Raw genomic sequence first — 19,882 nt, 5'->3', positions numbered from 1 at the left:
CTATCTGCGACTCAGCATCTCCACTATATATTGAGTAGCAACTTCCCTTTTCACAATTTTGTTACCTTTATTCTTCTTACATTTGTATTACCTTGTCAAAATCAGTGATTCAAAGGCAAAGTGGTGTTTCGTGCTTACTGTTACATCCTAAAATTTTCCCATTCTATAAATAGTCTGCTTGTTCATTTTCCTGATTAAAACCTAGTTTTTTTTTCTATGTTGTTGGATATAATTTTAAGAATATCTTCTACATTATGGAGAAGCAGCTGATAGATATACAGTTTTTCCTGTCTTCTTTCATTTGAAAGTGCAACAACTACATAATTTGTTCCATATTTGGGACATACAATCAGTAAATAATTATGTCCCTTGTACTGATTTTCCCATGGCTATAAACACATGTAACAAAAAACTATTGACTATACTATCTTCAAACACCTAATGGTTTTATCAGCTCTGGAAGATCAACATTTTTCATTATTAATTGTGTGTGTTTTTGATTCATCACGTACGTGTGTGTGTGTGTGTGTGTGTGTGTGTGTGTGTGTGTGTGTGTGTGTGTAGCTTATGGATGCTCAACGGCGCCTTTATCAGCACCCTTACTCTCATTAAAATGAACAAATGTGGCTAAAATCTCAGAAATTGTTCCACATTCATGTACTCAAATTAATCACACAATTACTATCTCACAAGCAGTGAAACAACAGAGGAAGAGTAAAAGTAGCTGTACATGAGATTTAAAAACAGGTAAAACACGCAGAGGGGTAAAAGAAAGGCAAAGACAAATGTCACTAGCTGACTACTAATAAAAAGTATGGGTGAGTCTCACTCTACTAACATATTAAAACCATCTCCCTAAAATCTTAAGAAAAATGTTGGGCTATTCACAAAACTTTAAAAACCGAACATTTGTTTGAACAGTACCTAAAACAGTTCAGATCCATCACCAAATCTGCCGTGGCCCATTGGTCAGAAAATAAAACACAGTCCAATAAAATGTGGCACACAGTGATCTGTACACCACAAGCACCACACATTGGAGTGTCATCTCACCTGAGCAAGAAGACATGCGTCACAGGGCTGTGCCCTACACGAAGACGAGTAAGGACGACCCCATCCTGCCAACATGGCTGGACTTACGTATGCCACAGCCATGTTGTGGGCCTTAGTAAATGGAGCATACTGTCTGTCGCTATCAGCCACTCAACCTCCTGCAGCCACAAAACACTGGAGCTAAACAGAGAGGCTATAGCATTCAGGGGGATGGCACATTGAAATAACTGAGAATCATGACACGCCTCTTTGGCTGCTAGATCCACCCCTTTTTTCCCCCACAACACCCTTGTCCCCTGATAGCCAGCAGAAAGACACCACCTTCCTCAGTCATTGTACATGGAGGAGGGCATCTTGGACATTCTGAATCACTTTATCTGCTGGGTAAAAACATTTCAGAGAGAGAAGGTCACTCAGAGAATTGCAATAGACAAGAAATTTAGCACTGGAAGAATGTCCCAACTATTCCAGTGGCAGCAAGATTGCATATAATTCTGCTTCAAAGACAGTAAAGTCTTGAGGCAGTTGAACCTTCAGGATATGATCTGGTAAAAACAGAGCAACCAACTGAGGACCCCTGTTTCAACCCATCTGTAAAGACATGGTTATAATAGAGGGAAACATTCCACGTAGGAAAAATATATCTAAAAACAAAGATGATGTGACTTACCAAATGAAAGTGCTGGCAGGTCGACAGACACACAAACAAACACAAACATACACACAAAATTCAAGTTTTCGCAACAAACTGTTGCCTCATCAGGAAAGAGGGAAGGAGAGGGAAAGACGAAAGGATGTGGGTTTTAAGGGAGAGGGTAAGGAGTCATTCCAATCCCGGGAGCGGAAAGACTTACCTTAGGGGGAAAAAAGGACGGGTATACACTCGCACGCACGCACACACACACACATATCCATCCACACATATACAGACACAAGCAGACATATTTAAAGACCAAATATGTCTGCTTGTGTCTGTGTATGTGTGGATGGATATGTGTGTGTGTGTGTGTGCGAGTGTATACCCGTCCTTTTTTCCCCCTAAGGTAAGTCTTTCCGCTCCCGGGATTGGAATGACTCCTTACCCTCTCCCTTAAAACCCACATCCTTCCGTCTTTCCCTCTCCTTCCCTCTTTCCTGATGAGGCAACAGTTTGTTGCGAAAGCTTGAATTTTGTGTGTATGTTTGTGTTTGTTTGTGTGTCTGTCGACCTGCCAGCACTTTCATTTGGTAAGTCACATCATCTTTGTTTTTAGATACATCTGTAAAGACAGCTACATAGTTGTGGTGCTCATATAAAATATCAGAAAATATCACACAAAAAACAGAAGCAGGCATGCAGTTTCTCCTGTATTGCACCAAATGTAAAATTACTCTGGGACTCTGCAGTAACCAGAGTGGTAGACAGTTACAACCTTGGATTTGGGGTTTACTTGCTCCACACCGAGTGACTCCAGCACACACTGTACGCGGATATCAAATGGTACTGTGGCTCATGGATGGGTCGGAGAAAAGCGTTCCAGAGGCAGACAAGCAACAGTATGGTAAGTGGGTGAAATCGGAACTGCGAGGAATTTACATGCCTGATGCACCAAGAGGAGCCACCACCGGATGGTGAGTGGCAGTTCTCCGGACTCAGTAAAGAGACTGGGTATGGGACTTGTCCTGTAAACTCCCGTGGCCAGCCGAATCCCCTCATGGTGGAGAGCGTCAATAATCTTCAAATAAGAAGGCCTCACTGATTTATACATCGTACATCTGTAGTCCAACCATAAATGCATGAAAACTCTATAAAACTGGAGCAGACGCTCTCTGCTCCCCAAGACCTGCGGCAAAGGCACTTTATAATGTTCAGTGCCTTGAGAGTTCTGACATTCAGGTCTCTCCGGTGTGGCAACCACGACAATTTGGAGTAAAAAATGAGGCCCAGAAACCTCACTGAGTCTCTAAAATGTAGAATTATGTCCCTTATATGCAAGCCAGGCAAATTAAACATGTGATAAGAACGATTAAAATTTTACACACACACACACACACTCTTATCTTCAGAAAACTGATAACCCACTTTTGCAGCCCACTCCTCTAACCTCTGCAATGTGAGCTGCAACTGATGGCTCGCTATTGCAATACTGGAGGAGGAATGGAAAACAGCAAAATCGCCTACAAATACAGAGCACTGTACAGGGCTCCTTACAATGGACTGACACTGTTTATGCTTATGGCAAAGAGGTTAACACTTTAAACACTTCCCTGAGGTATGCCATTCTACTGCTGAAAAAGATAGGATATGTGTCACCAACATGAGTCCTACAGAACTCATCAGGTTATCTTCCATTAGGAAAGTGGGTGCACTCACTGACTGTTATGGGATCTATAAATTACAGAGTGCAGCAATCAGTCTCTCTCTCTCTCTCTCTCTCTCTCTCTCTCTCTCTCTCTCTTTCTCTTTTTGCAAATTTTATTATCCAGATTTCGGATAGTACCTAGCCATTATCAATGCACTATTTTTTAATCTTGATGCGTGTTAGTTCCCTGTTAGACGGGCGTCAGTCACAGTTCTTGAGTATTCAAAGAATTGCGACTGACGCCCAAATAACAGGTAACTAACATGCATCATGATTAAAAAATAGTGCAGTGATAATGACTAGGCACTAGCCGAAATCTGGATTTGCAAAGTAAAATCTGGAGAGAGAAAAGAAAGAGAGAGAGAGAGAGAGAGAGAGAGAGAGAGAGAGAGAGAGAGAGAGAGAGAGGGAGGAGGAGGAGAAGAAGAAGAAGAAGAAGACTGATTGCTGCGTTGCTGCGCTCTATGATTTATAAATCCTACAGAACTGCTGAGACAGGAAAGACCGTAGGAAGATGGGGAGATGGTCACAAAAGCCCCATTGACACTCTCTCCAAACAGTGTCATACGTCTTACTGATATCAGAGAATATGCCAATGCAGTGATGTCTACATTGGACAGACTACAGAGGGCCACCTCTAGCATGGTTAGGTCATCAACAGTGAACTGTAATCTCTGGAATCCACACTGAGAGCGGCTAAGGAGGTGCCTGGTCTCTAACAACCAGACCAGACAATGGTGAACGAGTCACTCCAGGGTCTTTCCTACACTGCTCGTTAAGGTGATACTCTGGTAACTACTGGAACATATGCAGTTCTTTCATGGTTTGAGGAGACATATCAAAATTGCCTCTTACCTCGAGTTGGGGAAATGACCTAGCTGCCATATACAATTAAAACAGTTGAGGATTTCTGGCAACGCTGGTGGCAAATGTCTTAGCATGCAGTACCGATTTGGTAGTGAGCAGGTGCAGTGGCACATGTCTTACACAGGGCTGATTCCAGTTCCCACATGGAGAAAGGGGAGTTGTAGGACTCAGAATTGTTGGCCATCTCTACAGTTGCACCGTAGTGGCAAAAAATCAGATCCTGGCTGGAATAGCAGTAGTTTTTGCAAAATGCTCTGCCAGCATCTGAGCAATGTCTCTGGGTGTTGTTTGGAGACACCCCTGTTTCCAGACTGTTGCTATTGGTAAATGACTGCTTTTACCAGAAATCCTCTACTTTCGTAGAACAAGTGGTATGGTTGATAAGGTCCAGGAACACTTGGCATGATCTTTTCTTGCTCTCCTTAATTACTTATCATGCCTTGGCTCTCAATACTGGAAAGACTGTAAGGGTGTCTGCAGTTGGGCGGCATTTAAGACGTCGAAGAGCTGCACCCCTATCCTGAATGGCTGAACGGCACTCATCAGTCCACCAAGGTACAGGTCACCTCCTAAGATGACCTGAAGACTTTAGGATGGTTAAGTCAGTGGCATGATGGATCACTCGCATGATGTGTTCCACCCATTCCTGGACATTGTCATAGTGTTTGAACACAGCCAGTGTCCAGTTAGCCCTGCTGACCATCCATTTCTATGGTTCTGTTGAAGCAATCCTCCACCCAGTAGGTTAATGCAGAGTGGGAAGTGGTCACTGAAATGAAAGCCATCTATGAATTCCCCCCGAACAGAGTGTGCAGGGGCTAGAGGACAGTATAGTCAACAATCAGTTTGGTCAACAATCAGCCGCCTTTAGTGAATTAGCAGTCTAGTTAAAAGTTGATTAACTCTCTACAGTACATTGATTTCTTAGGATGGATAGGATGTGTGACTGCTGTGTACGCACGCAGGAGGAGCTGGCCACTGCTCGCGAACAGCTGAATGTGTTGATGGCCGCGGTCAGCCGTCTTCAGGCTGCTGCCTCGGAGTGTAGCGGCAATGGGGAGTCTGGTGCGTCGCATGGTACACCCCAGGTGTTACATGCTTCACCCACTGTCCCTGCTGTCGAGACATCTTCGTGGGTACCGGACGCGGTTGGGCCACCCTCTCCCCAAGGGGAGTGGCAGGTTCAGTGGCGTTCGTGGTGCACGAAGCGGAGGGTCAATGTGAAGGCTGGCCGTGTGGCATCGCCCGTTCTGCCTGTGAGTGGACATGTGGCCGCTCCTTCAGCAAGGTCCAAGCAGGCACAAGTGGGGAGGGGTTTATTAGTTACTGGGAGCTCCAACGTTAGGCGGGTGATGGAGCCACTTAGGGAAATAGCGGAAAGGTCGGGGAAGAAGGCCAGTGTTCACTCTGTCTGCTTGCCAGGGGGTCTCATCCGAGATGTGGAGGAGGCCCTGCCGGCGGCGATAGAGAGCCCTGGGTGCACCCGACTGCAGATTGTTGCTCATGTCGGCACCAATGACTCCTGCCGTCTGGGTTCAGAGGTCATCCTCAGTTCGTACAGGCAGTTGGCGGAAATGGTGAAGGCGGAAAGCCTCGCTTGCGGGTTGGAATCTGAGTATCATTCCCAGAACCGATCGCAGTCCTCTGGTTTGGAGCTGAGTAGAAGGCTTAAACCAGAGGCTCAGACGATTCTGCGGAGATCTGGGGTGCAAATTTCTCGACCTCCACTATCGGGTGGAGAAACGTAGGGTCCCCCTGAATAGGTCAGGCATGCACTACACGCCGGAAGTGGCTGCAAGGGTAGCGGAGTATGTGTGGAGTGCACATGTGGGTTTTTTAGGTTGGAGAATTCCCTCCCTAGGCCCGACAAGACGCCTCCTGAGATGCGGCAAGGTAGGAGTAGGCAAAATGCAACAGGGAATAACAATATTAATGTGCTAACAGTAAACTGCAGGAGCGTCTATAGAAAGATCCCAGAACTGCTCTCATTAATAAACGGTCACAATGCCCATATAGTACTAGGGACAGAAAGTTGGCTGAAACCAGACGTAAACAGTAATGAAATCCTAAACTCAGATTGGAATGTATACCGCAGAGACAGGCTGGACAGTGAAGGGGGAGGCGTGTTTATAGCGATAACAAGTGCAATAGTATCGAAGGAAATTGATGGAGATCCGAAATATGAAATAATTTGGGTGAAGGTCATGGTTAAAGCAGGCTCAGACATAGTAATTGGATGTCTCTATAGGCCCCCTGGCTCAGCAGCTGCTGTGGCTGTGCACCTGAAGGATAATTTGGAAAATATTTCGAATAGATTTCCCCACCATGTTATAGTTCTGGGTGGAGATTTTAATTTGCCGGATATAGACTGGGAGACTCAAACGTTCATAACGGGTGGCAGGGACAAAGAATCCAGTGAAATTTTTTTAAGTGCTTTATCTGAAAACTACCTTGAGCAGTTAAACATAGAACCAACTTGTGGCGATAACATATTAGACCTTTTGGTGACAAACAGACCCGAACTATTTGAAACAGTTAACGCAGAACAGGGAATCAGCGACATAAAGCGGTTACTGCATCGATGATTTCAGCCGTAAATAGAAATATTAAAAAAGGTAGGAAGATTTTTCTGTCTAGCAAAAGTGACAAAAATCAGATTACAGAGTACCTGACGGCTCAACACAAAAGTTTTGTCTCACATACAGATGGTGTTGAGGATCAGTGGACAAAGTTCAAAACCATCGTACAATATGTGTTAGATGAGTATGTGCCAAGCAAGATCGTAAGAGATGGAAAAGAGCTACCGTGGTACAACAACTGAGTTAGGAAACTGCTGCGGAAGCAAAGGGAACTTCATAGCAAACATAAACATAGCCAAAGCCTTGCAGACAAACAAAAATTACGCGAAGCGAAATGTAGTGTGAGGAGGGCTATGCAAGAGGCGTTCAATGAATTCGAAAGTAAAGTTCTATGTACTGGCTTGACAGAAAATCCTAAGAAATTTTGGTCTTATGTCAAAGCGGTAGGTAGATCAAAACAAAATGTCCAGACACACTGTGACCAAAATGGTACTGAAACAGAGGATGACAGACTAAAGGCCGAAATACTAAATGTCTTTTTCCAAAGCTGTTTCACAGAGGAAGACTGCGCTGTAGTTCCTTCTCTAGATTGTCGCACAGATGACAAAATTTTAGATATCGAAATAGATGACAGAGCGATAGAAAAACAATTAAAATCGCTCAAAAGAGGAAAGGCTGCTGGACCTGATGGGATACCAGTTCGATTTTACACAGAGTATGCGAAGGAACTTGACCCCCTTCTTCCAGCGGTGTGCCGTAGGTCTCTAGAAGAGCGTAGCGTTCCAAAGGATTGGAAAAGGGCACAGGTCATCCGCGTTTTCAAGAAGGGACGTCGAACAGATGTGCAGAACTATAGACCTATATCTCTAACGTCCATCAGTTGTAGAATTTTGGAACACGTATTATGTTCGAGTATAATGACTTTCCTGGGGACTAGAAATCTACTCTGTAGGAATCAGCATGGGTTTCGCAAAAGACGGTCGTGTGAAACCCAGCTAGCGCTATTCGTCCACGAGACTCAGAGGGCCATAGTCACGGGTTCCCAGGTAGATGCCGTGTTTCTTGACTTCCACAGGGCGTTCGATACAGTTCCCCACAGTCGTTTAATGAACAAAGTAAGAGCATATGGATTATCAGACCAATTATGTGACTGGATTGAAGAGTTCCTAGATAACAGAATGCAGCATGTCATTCTCAATGGAGAGAAGTCTTCCGAAGTAAGAGTGATTTCAGGTGTGGCGCGGGGGAGTGTCATAGGACCGTTGCTATTCACAATATATATATAAATGACCTTGTGGATGAAATCAGAAGTTCACTGAGGTTTTTTGCAGATGATGCTGTGGTGCATCGAGAGGTTGTAACAATGGAAAGTTGTACTGAAACGCAGGAGGATCTGCAGCGAATTGACGCATGGTGCAGGGAATGGCAATTGAATCTCAATGTAGACAAGTGTAATATGCTGCGAATACATAGAAAGATAGATCCCTTATCATTTAGCTACAAAATAGCAGGTCAGCAACTGGAAGCAGTTAATTCCATAAATTAACTGGGAGTAGGCATTAGGAGTGATTTAAAATGGAATGATCATATAAAGTTGGTCGTTGGTATAGCAGATGCCAGACTGAGATTCATTGGAAGAATCCTAAGGAAAAGCAATCCGAAAACAAAGGAAGTAGGTTACAGTATGCTTGTTCGCCCACTGCTTGAATACTGCTCAGCAGTGTGGGGTCCGTACCAGATAGGGTTGATAGAAGAGATAGAGAAGATCCAACAGAGAGCAGCGCGCTTCGTTACAGGATCATTTAGTAATCGCGAAAGCGTTACGGAGATGACAGATAAACTCCAGTGGAAGACTCTGCAGGAGGGACGCTCAGTAGCTCGGTACGGGCTTTTGTTAAAGTTTCGAGAACATACCTTCACCGAAGAGTCAAGCAGTATATTGCTCCCTCCTACGTATATCTCGCGAAGAGACCATGAGGATAAAATCAGAGAGATTAGAGCCCACACAGAAGCATACTGACAATCCTCCTTTCCTCGAACAATACGAGACTGGAATAGAAGGGAGAACTGATAGAGGTACTCAAGGTACCCTCCGCCACACACCGTCAGGTGGCTTGCGGTGTATGGATGTGGATGTAGATGTAGATAAGTCAACCACTGGAAATGACTAAGTAGCAGCACAGATATGTGTGGGATTACCAGTGTTTAGGATGCACAACTCTTGTCAAGTCATAAGGCCCTCTAAAACCCAACCCCTAGAGCAAGTGGAAGTAGAGCCCCACAAGACATGATGAACATTGCAGTCTCCCAAAAGGAGAAATGGGCAGTGGAGTTGTTCCATAAGGTCTGTGAGAGCCTCAGAGTCTACTGCATTAGACGAAGTTAAATACAGTGAGCAGAACGTGATTCTCTGATGTGTGTGGATTTCAACTGCAACTGCTTGCAGGTCAGTAGCCAGAGGGACAGCAGAGAAATGGTGTGCGTTCCCCAGTCAAGTCATCCTTGTGATAGCTGTATAGCTCCTTAGGGCAGGGGCATCAGGTGCTTTAAAATGTGTTTCCTGCAAACACACACACACACACAGGATGCTAGGAACTTCAGTCCGTCCACATGTGTCCTGAACCCATTAATGTTCCACTGGAGGATGGGAGCCATTTATCTTGCGGGTCACACTTTCACCCTGTCTTTCTGCCTGGGAGGGGAGCCTAACACATAAGGCAGCTCAACTTTGGGGCAGGACGATTGCCCCAGTCTGGCATCCAGGTCCATTAGCTCTTATGACGAACCAAGAGATACGTCAGAGAGGACATAGTTCGACACCATCAGACAGTTGACTTCCCAGCTCTGACAGAGGTTGACACTTTGTCTTGGATTTTTATCCTGAGTGGGTTTTTGGGCCACAACCATGGCTGTGGTGGTGGTGGTGGTGGTGGTGGTGGTGGTAGTGGTAGTGGTAGTGGTAGTGGTAGTGGCAGCAGCAGCAGCAGCAGCAGCAGCAGCACTAGTACTGGACTGTGGACCACACAGAATCTTTGGAGGGGCAGGGAGCTCCAAAACAGTGGCAACCACAGCCTTGGCCGAAGTTCTGATTGCAGCTATGGGCTTTGAAATAACTGCAGCAGGAGAAGCACACTGGCACATACAGGTACTAGTTCTGACACTGGTAACCCCCATTTGTGTAGAAGCATCGGTTTTAGGGACTGGCTGTTTACAAACAGATGCAAAGGAGGTACCGAATGTCAGGGGCTGCATGGGCTTATAGATCTTCTTGACTTCTCCATATGAGAGATATTTAGTTACTTTTATTTCCTGTGTCTTCCTTTCTTTAAGATAGACACTGCACTGCCTGTTCCAGACACAGTGAGCCCCAAAGTAGTTGACACACTTCACAGGAAATGAACAACCAACTCCTTCAAGGGCAGCCTTCCCACATTTGCCACAAGTGGCTTCCCTCTTACATCCAACAGTAGTATGCCTGTGCCCAAAGCACTCGCACTTACAACAGTGCAATGGATTTGGGAAATAATGCCACTTTCTGAGGTAAAGAAAATCTGCCTTGATATGCTCTGGAAGTTTTGTGTTGTTGAGTGTAAGTATAAATGAGTCCGATTTCATTAGCTTGCCATCCACCATCTTCACTATAGTTTGCACATCAACAATGCCTTCTTGGGCCGATTCATTTTTCAGTTCTTCTCTGGGAATGACAACTTCTCTGGAAGTCACAATAATTTAGCTGTAGTTCAAGGTATTGTACAATTCTGTTACTACTGCATACTTTCCAAGACATCTAGCTTTTTGCACATTAACTGCTTGCTGTGAATTAGAAGTTTCCACTAACACTAGTCCACTTTTATGTGAATGTAGGCTTTCCCGGTGTATACTGCTGATGAAATCTTCTCGGGCTTCCATACGGTTAGCAGCATCGATAATTCGCGGATGGAAGTCCAAGAAGATTTCATTGGCAATGTTCCATTTCAGAAGCATTCGACTGACTTTAAAGAGCCATAGATTTCCTCTCAGCTCTTTTGGATATAGAATGGTGAAAGCTTTTCAACACTACCCTCTGCCAACTTGAAGCTCAATAACCCCGGGGTTGCCAAGTCTGTACTCAGAAAATGAATGCTGAGCCCCTGATGGGGATTCATCACTTTAACTATGCAAACATTTAAAGCAATTTTTAATGCTTTCACATTTTTCTCTCTGCTGCTGGTTTCGAACTGATGCGAAATGAAATGTGCTCTCCATCTAACAGCAGTTTCAGTTTTATCTTCCAGGTACTTCTACGGTTTTCAACAATTTCTGCTCTTGATGACATTTCCAAACAGATTATGCTGAATTAAACAGAACTGTCACATTCTTATTACCGCTTGAAGAAAATACTCAGCTACTCATCAATAGCTACCCTATTTCATTTTAGATTTGCAATACTTCTTTGCTTTTTGTCGTAACACCTTTGTTAGATAAGTGTTCCTTTGGTCCTATGTATGTATAATTTTCATTTTTAAGATGTCTAATTTCGCCCCCTCGACCAATACTCTCTTATCCAGTGCCTTTTTTCTAAAATAAAGTTCGAGGGTACTCCGACATTGGATATAATTCAGCGAAAATTACTTATAACTGAAGCATGGGATACCACCCGTCTGCTTTTAGCCATGACGTCGTCAACGTCATCATGGTTGCGGGACCATAGAGACATCTATCGGTAGCTTGGCGTTTGAGCATATGCATATCCGTTTAGCACTACCATCACCCACTATTAGCGGGCGAGGGCACTACATGCTTGTCGAACTGGCTGCCAGCGATTCAGTTATCGAGAACGGTTGCCACAGCATCGAAATGCTTGAAACAGTCAATGACATCACTTTTCCCACCAAAAACTGCACGGATATCATTCGTATTGCAATTATCAACACGAAAAAATGAAATAAAAAATTCACGTCCATGAAATATATCTTTGGCACTCTTCCAAGTTCTCAACATCGTAAAAAATTACTTTGTCGATGAAAAATAGCACTGCTCTTGACGTCTTCAACTTTTATAGTCCTGTCTTCCTCAGTTGCGTGTAATATTACGGTATATTGAAAATTTTTACTTATGGACCGTCTGAGATGCCTTGCAGAAAATGAAGGCGAAACGCGTATGGCACTAAAATTGTGTTTTATTCAGTTGCTGTCAGACGGTCCATAAGTAAAAATTATCAATATACCGTAATAGCAATGCTCTTATCTATTTTTATGCTGCCTCTCAGGAGACAATAAGAACTTTTGATTTGAAATTGGTTCAGGACCATCATATTTCATACAATTTCTTTATTGTTTGACTCAGTGTAATCATTTTTTATTTTATTTTATTTTAGTTTTGTTTTGTTAAGGACCTTTTTCATTTTGTCTTTCTTCTGGAAGAATGCATTAATGACAACCATTGTTCTTTGCAAATTTTACTAATGTATGAGCTCTGTCATTTCTGCTTTCATAACCAAAATTTCTCACTGAATGATCATTTTTGAAATGTTTGACCTATGTTTCCATTAAATCCCCAATCATCATCTTTTCGTTAGTCTTTTTGTAAATAATCAGTCCCTGTAATTCTTCTACATAATCATCACAATATGAGCACATTGTTAAATACAATGAACTGCTTTCCATGCAATACCGTTTCATTTATTTTCAAAATTTGTCTTGCTATTCCATCTGAGAAACCATTAGTGTAATCATCATCATATATCCACTTCAGAAAGCCTTGTATGGTAGTAGATGAGTCTCCTACAACTTCTCTTATCCTCACATTGCCATTGTTCATTACTGACGCTAGATGATATCTCAAAATTTAAGGTCCTTGAGGAAGCAATTCCCAAATCATTACAAGGTCTTCATCTCTGCTCTCTAACATTTCAATGCAAGTAAGTCTGATAGTTCCACGAGGGAGACACCCTCTTCATACATCTGTTTTACTGTAACTGAATCATATATTTTTAAAAGGGTATCAGTCCGGAATTTTGTGATTTTGAGATTTCTATTGCTTCAGATACTACATAGTTGACTACACACACTGACATTAATATGGTATCAGTTCGTTGTCAGTTTGTGTACATTCTACAAGATTCTGTAAAACAACGTAATTTTGATAGGGGCATCAGACAACAGCTCATGCCATTTAAAAGCAAAGATGCATCAATCTTCTCAAATGACAGTTCAGCTCGGAATACAAATCACACTCCCAGCAGATTTCTGTTATAACTAACTGATTCTGGGAGATTTAACTAAATTCAACATTACTTTCCACTGAGAGGACACCAGTCTTTCATCCTGTGACAAAGATTCAGCATTATAAAAATGAAACTAAAAAAACAGTACAGATCGTTTGCTGTGCATGATGTCACATTAGTGATACCTACAAGTTTGAAACCAGCTAAATTTCTTGTTACAGCAGTTGCTGCTACTGAAATACTATGTTCGAGTCATGGTGGCACATGTATTACGGGACGACAATAATTTCTGAAGAAACTCAATGCACTGGAACATGAGGGAAGCTGACATTTATTCTGTACCAGCTCTTTTTGTTTCTGATAACACAAGAAAGGGTTGTATTATAGGTTCGACAATTATCAATGGACTGATTAGTCACAGTTTTCTTCTGGGCCTAAAATGTGGTCCACTGCCTGCGCCAGAAAAATTAGCATCTCCATTTGGTAAGGTTCCAATTAAGTCCAATACAATCAACAACTTGGAAAAACTTCAACATTACCTGCCTACAAACACCTCTCTTTCTATGAAGAAATATTGAAGTCACCTGCAAAGGATGCCCAAGGCAATAAGTGAATGGACTGGCAAACACTAATTATTCCTGCAGAATGAGTCTTTAGTATTCTAAAATGTAGAACTGTACAAGTTATTTGTATATAATCAACATCAGATTTACGTGAAAAAAAGGAGAGTGCATTTTCATTTTCAGTATCTTTTGCATGTAACTAAAGGGGGACAGGGAGCGTGGAGCACCAGTTTCCAGCTTTCAGTGATTAATTACATTTCCAAACTGTAACATTAAAAATTCAATCGGTTTTCAGAGAACCACATTGGCATCATATAACATAGCAATGCCAATAAAGATGTGTATGCAAAATTATTAGGCAATTTAAATGGTTTTTCTCAATTTCTCACAAATGTATATTGGTTGACTTAAGACCCTTTAAAAATATACAATTCAACAGCTTCAGTTCGAAGGTCTCCAATAGGCTCCTCCACAACCGTAACTATTCTCTCACATTTTTTATTTTACTTATTTTTGCTTCCTGTAGCCAAAAATGGAGGAATTTCAGTTTTGTTACCTGGAGACTGTTCTTATTTGGTCCAAAGCATGGTGCTCATCTAGTTTATACATTAGTGTGCATGTGCGACATATGTTTTATGCAAGCTGGTCTTAAAATAGCCGCTACAGAAACCAAACCATTTAACTGACTCAATGTTGGTTTTTCACACAAATGCAAAAGTGTGCAGTCACTTCACATTGTTGTTGCTAGTTACGTATCTCTTGAAGATAGGTAATCGGCAATTCTTCCAGCATTTCACTAAGTTTTCTGGCATTGCAGCCTCCCTATAGATATCATCCACGAACACCTTCGTGGAGCTCCCGATGTTCTGGTTACATGGCATTTACACCTTGTTTGATTTACATGGTATTCCTATAGGTTCATTCTCATTGTACAGTACTGAAAACACATTTCCTCAGTAACAACAGGCATGATGAGATAAGTATGCCAACTGAATGGAATCTGGGAAACTGGAAATTCATTTACACGGCTGAGTTTCTTCAATGATCAAATGTTTCACCCCAAAGTACCCCTAAGTACTGCATCATAGAATTAAGAAGTTACAGTGTTCTATTTTCAAAATGGAGGACCAACCCACTCTTTTGTGTGTGTGTGTGTGTGTGTGTGTGTGTGTGTGTGTGTGTGTGTGTGTGTGTGTGTGTGTGTGTGTGCGGGGAGGGGGGTTCGAGGACACAAATGAGATCTGTGCACTAGCTTTAAACTTTAACAGTGCAAGTGGACTCGACTTGTTCAGAAAGGAGAGCAAGTACACGAGTTTTCAAGTATAACCGTGGACTCGTGCCATTCCTGTTACACATGCGACCTCTTTTACAGAAATTTCCACAACTAGACTGTAGATTACTATTCTTTTATTTAAGATAATCATGATTTCAGCTTTATAGCCATTTTGAAATGTTGCAAGGTAGGAAAATGTCTGACCTAAATAACATAAGCAACAACTGGGCATAGAGATTATTATATACAAATATTAATGACTGATCAGTTAACTGTGAATTTTGTTCTGCTTATACACACATACACACACTATATATAACTTTTTCGAAGGTGGCTTTAAATTTATTTTAATACTTATTATATGTTAAGAGAAAGCCTAACAATTACGTTACATCAACAAAAATAATCAATTTTTGAAAATATAGTGCAGTCGGACACATAAAATATCTATACATCAAGCAGTGGCGGCAGAACACACATATTAAAATAGGTATTACATATGCAAGCTTTCAGAGCCAGTGGCTCCTTTTTCTGCCACCAGAAGGAGGAATGAAGAGGGGTGAAGGAAAAGGACTGGAGAGGTTTAGAAACAGGGGTAGAGTTCAATAAAGTTACCCAGTACTCCAGGTCAGGGGAGACTTACCTGATGGGATGAGAAGGAAAGACTGGGCAAGAGTTGAGCCACTTTCGAGATGTTACCGAGTCTGTGATGAAAGTTCCAGACAACATGATGTGAGGATGAAGTGCAATCTCTTAATGGTGATTAATCATTAAAATAAATTTATAATGGTCTTGAAAAAAGTTAACAGAAATGAATGATAAGCTACCCAACTCACTATTAACCCATAAAGACAAGTTGCCATGTCCAAAGAAACAGAAATAGCACGCTTTTCGGTCACAGGGATATAAGAGGGATGTTTCTCCATGGCCAGTTTTTGTATGATGAAGTACATATATTGATTAATGGAAAATCTCATATAAAGATGTGAAACAAATACCAACAAAGAGATAGAGGGGCTGGCCAGTACTTACCTCAGTTCAGTACAGCCGATATATATCTATCGGCTGTACTGAGCTGAGGTAAGTACTGGCCAACCCCTCTATATCTTTGTTAGTATATGAAGTACATATATTATCTGATGGAGGACATGTAACAAACAAGAATACAACCTTATTGTTTGAATATGACAAAATTTGTCTGTTTTTCATGTGAAATATGGATTATAGCATGAAACTTGTTCTAGACATCACTCCTCTTCTAATGGAACACATTTGTAATTGTGTACACTGTATCAACAAATTTTGTCTTACACCTTACACAGTCTCACAAAACGCATCTTCATTAAAGGCCATCTGATCCTGACAACCATTGTTTCGCCTTGTCAGTGGTTTTGTACTGACAGTAAGTCACAACTGGCCTTACACTCCTTCATACTTCAGTAAGAGCAGTAAGAGAGAACGAGTTGAGGAGTATGAAGTGACCGCATGACCACAGTTCTCAGACTCTTCATAGTTGCAGAACTACAACAGGAATGAAGGAAGCCTCTTATAACTGATATAACAGTGGTGCCTCAATTCGTAAAGCATGCAGTCCACAATATTATACTCATACTCACCCCCTTTTGATCTCTTAGTACATGCATGTGCGTGTGCGTAAGAGGGGCTCTCAACAATGAGGTTATCAGCACCCTTACATTATTAGTAGAAACAAAGGGGGTTAAAAGGTAGAAAATGCGATAAAAGAAATAAAAAGCAATGATTGATAAAATCACACTCACTCTCTCCCATCATGTATAAAAATTGGTCACATGTACCAAAACTGCCATTTAAAACACAAGACAAGAGGAAAGCTAAAATAGATTCACAGGACTATGCACAGCTAGCTGACAAAAACTGTGGATGAGCTAGCCACCCCAATAACACATCAAAAACATTGTCGTAACATTTTAGAGAACAAGCTGGACATGGCATAAAGCTCAAAAATACTTACTCACATTCATGTCACTGTCATTTAAAACAGAAGGTACATCAGTTGACAAAATAGCTGCTGACCTCTAGCCTGAATACAAAATACAGTTCACTGAAATGTGGCATACCACAAGTATCATAGGACTGTGTCCTATACAGAGACAAATAAAACAGACCTCAACCTGTCTGTGAGGCTGCGAGGAAATACACCACAGCCGCACTGTTGAATTCATGACTTTACTAGACACAGCTTATTTCTGTCACTTCCAGCCACTCTTCTTCCCATTGACGAAAGATTCTGTACCTCAACATTGAGAGGATAGCATGTACGGAGACGGCATGCTGGAGTATCCAAGGATCACAATATGCCTCCTTGGCTGCTACACCGCTCCTTTCACTCTCTTTAATACAAAGTGCACAGGCACCAAAAAAAAAAAAAAAAAAAAAAAAAAAAAAAAAAAAAAAAAAAAAAAAAAAAAAAAAAAAAAAAAAACTTCTTCTGCAGCGTTTATATGTAGAGGAGGACATCCTGGATATTCTGGACGACTTTATCTGCTGGGTCCATGTGATGTAGAGAATCAAGGGCACTTAGGGATCAGAACAAACGAGGAATTTAACACTCACAATGCATCTCATCAGCTCCAGTGTCTGCAAGATAGTGTATAATTCCACTTTGAAGACAGTAAACTCTTGAGGGAACCAAATCCTGAGGACATGATCAGGGAAAACAACAGGACAATCAATGGAGCCCCTGTTTACACCCACCAACAAATAAAGCTACATAGTTGAAATGCTCAGCTAAAATAACGTATTAAAACATATGCAGGACTGCAGCCTCTCCTACACTGCAGTAAATCTGAAATTACTTTGGACCTCTGCAGTAAACAGGGTGGCAGTCGGTTAAAACGTTTGATTTGGGGGTGTATCTGCACCACACCAAGGGACTTCAGCATCCAGCACATGCTCCTCTGGATTCCAAATGGCCTTGTTGCTCATGGACGACTGGAGAAAAGGCATTGTATAACTGGATGAGCAATGGTATGGTACACTAGTAAATTAGGAGCAGCTACAAACTTGCATGCATGACAGCCCACAAGGAGTTGCCACCGGATGGTGAGTGGCATTTCTCCAGCCTCAGCACAGAGACCTGGTGTGGGGCTCCTATCTCCTCATCTCCAATTATTAAATGGGCTGTTGGAGAGTTTCTACATGACTTATATAACCAAGTTAACTGGTTTTACTGACTTTTTAAGACCCATTTTCATGAAGTCCTCATACCTCTAGTTTGGTTTGTAATTCCATTTCTATTTAGCCCCAAATAATTACATCAGCAGTAAAAACTAATGTGTTAGTCTTCATTAAGTCCAACTCTTTGAAGTCATGTGAAAAGGGGTAATGGCATAAAGTAGGAACTTCCTCCACAGTAAATGCACAGTGAAGACTTCATGTGCTCCATGACTATTATGCCAACTGTGAAAGCTCTACAAGAACCCCAAAAACTGACATCAGAAGGACTTCTGGTGAAACCATGGCAGGTACATCTGTCCAGTGGTGGTTAAAACTATACTTCAAAACAGAAAACAGTGATGGGAGGTAATTGTATTGCTGTTTTTAATTTTCTTGTTCACAAGAATGTCTACTCTTTGATTCTGCTGCACTGTAGTAAAACATGTCCTGATTTTAATTCTATCTGTTCTTTGTTATTTCGCTGCACGGCTGATAATCCTGTTATGTCCCCTGTGAGCATCCTAAACTCCTCTTCCAAACCCACTAACCTAGTTTCAATACTAAAGTTCTACAATTTATTGTCCCTAAATCAAAAGTAACAGTAGTAGTCTGGTTTCTTCCTTTCTTTCTATTTTTCCCATTGTATATCTTCCTCTACTCACATCTCTGTTAATCTTAAAACAAATGAAGAATTAGTGCTCCTTGGTGTAGCAAAGGAGGGGGAATTAACGCCAACGTCTTGCTGGAAGGAAAATGCAAAACTAAAATTAAACCTCTTCTTGTTATTAAAGTTTTACAGAAGAAATAAAAGCTCTGGTTGGGATGATGTGGACAGTGATATCTGCCAAGGCTTTGTTGGCCAACCCAATATTTGTCTAAAGTGATTACAGTAAAATAAAATCAGGGTTCTTGCGATAGATAGGTCTACATCTACATCTACATTTATACTCCGCAAGCCACCCAAAGGTGTGTGGCGGAGGGCATTTTACGTGCCACTGTCATTACCTCCCTTTCCTGTTCCAGTCGCGTATGGTTCGCAGGAAGAACGACTGTCTGAAAGCCTCCGTGCGCACTCTAATCTCTCTAATTTTACATTCGTGATCTCCTCGGCAGGTATAAGTAGAGGGAAGCAATATATTCAATACCTCATCCAGAAACGCACCCTCTCGAAACCTGACGAGCAAGCTACACTGCGATGCAGAGCGCCTCTCATGCAGAGTCTGCCACTTGAGTTTATTAAACATCTCCGTAACGCTATCACGGTTACCAAATAACCCTGTGACGAAACGCGCCGCTCTTCTTTGGATCTTCTCTATCTCCTCGGTCAAACCGATCTGGTACGGATCCCACACTGATGAGCAATACTCAAGTATAGGTCGAACGAGAGTTTTGTAAGCCACCTCCTTTGTTGATGGACTACATTTTCTAAGCACTCTCCCAATGAATCTCAACCTGGTACCCGCCTTACCAACAATTAATTTTATACGATCATTCCACTTCAAATCGTTCCGCACACATACTCCCAGATATTTTACAGAAGTAACTGCTACCAGTGTTTGTTCCGCTATCATATAATCATACAATAAAGGATCCTTCTTTCTATGTATTCGCAATACATTACATTTGTCTATGTTAAGGGACAGTTGCCACTCCCTGCACCAAGTGCCTATCCGCTGCAGATCTTCCTGCATTTCGCTACAATTTTCTAATGCTGCAACTTCTCTGTATACTACAGCATCATCCGCGAAAAGCTGCATGGAACTTCTAACACTATCTACTAGGTCATTTATATATATTGTGAAAAG

At 41.9% G+C, this 19,882-nt stretch overlaps 1 protein-coding gene across 1 annotated transcript in view; it reads right to left on the bottom strand.

Moving 5' to 3' along the window:
* LOC126472697 (ubiquitin carboxyl-terminal hydrolase 34) overlaps positions 1-19,882 on the bottom strand; it is a 529,852-nt gene that overhangs the window by 299,297 nt on the left and 210,673 nt on the right. The window lies entirely within an intron of this gene.

The sequence above is a fragment of the Schistocerca serialis genome, chromosome 1 (assembly GCF_023864345.2).
Source record: "Schistocerca serialis cubense isolate TAMUIC-IGC-003099 chromosome 1, iqSchSeri2.2, whole genome shotgun sequence".
Classification (NCBI taxonomy): Eukaryota; Metazoa; Arthropoda; class Insecta; order Orthoptera; family Acrididae; genus Schistocerca; species Schistocerca serialis.
This window is presented reverse-complemented; position numbering and strand designations above follow the sequence as displayed.